This window comes from Pongo pygmaeus, chromosome 20, assembly GCF_028885625.2.
Source record: "Pongo pygmaeus isolate AG05252 chromosome 20, NHGRI_mPonPyg2-v2.0_pri, whole genome shotgun sequence".
Lineage (NCBI taxonomy): Eukaryota > Metazoa > Chordata > Mammalia > Primates > Hominidae > Pongo > Pongo pygmaeus.
The window spans coordinates 1,203,721-1,204,513 of NC_072393.2; positions in this window are offsets into that span (position 1 = coordinate 1,203,721).

Below are 793 nucleotides of genomic sequence, written 5' to 3' on the forward strand. Positions count from 1 at the left end.
GGGCCTGCGCGACCTGCCCCGGGGCCTCCCCGCCCTCACTGCCCTCGCGGGCTGCACTCTCCCCCAACACTCCCCAGGAGCTCCCCATGCCCTGCCCTCCCCGCTGGCGTCCCTCCCAGCCCGCTGCAGTCCCCTCGTTCACGTCAGCTTCCCAAGGGCCGGGATTTTGTTTTGTTCGTTGCAGGGGACCCAGCACACAGGAGGTGCTTAATAAATGCTAGTTGCATGAATGTCCGCGTTCCGGCGGCCCCCCGCGCGCCCAGCTCGGAGCCCAGCAAGCCTTGTGTGCGCAGGTGATGTTTGCCGAATGACTAATGAACCTCAGCGCGCTAGGCCGGGCTGATTCGGGGGTGGTTCCGAGCTTCCGCAGGGTGACCGTCCGCGGGCAGCGGACCACAGCCGCAGGGTGACGCCGCCTCTGGCCCTCCGCGACTCCCATTCCCCGTGGGACCTCTCGTGCCCCCACCCCCACCCGGCCTCCTCCCCGCCGCCTCGGGCCCCCCAGCCTCCTCCGCATTCGAACTCCCCAGCGTGGTCGGACCCGGACCCTGGCGCCGCTCGGCCCACGCGAGTCCCCTCCCCTCTCTCCCATCCCCGGATCTCCCGCCGCCCCTCCGCAGTCTCGGTCCCGCGAGACTCCCCAGCCCCCGCGAGCACCTCCAGACCCCACGGGACGCCCTCGCCCCTTTCGGGAGGAGCCCCGCCCCAGGCCCGCGGACTGACCCCTCCCGCCCCTCTCCGCGCAGGCGCAGGGCGGCTCCGTTCGCGTCCCGCACCCCCACCCTGGCGGCCG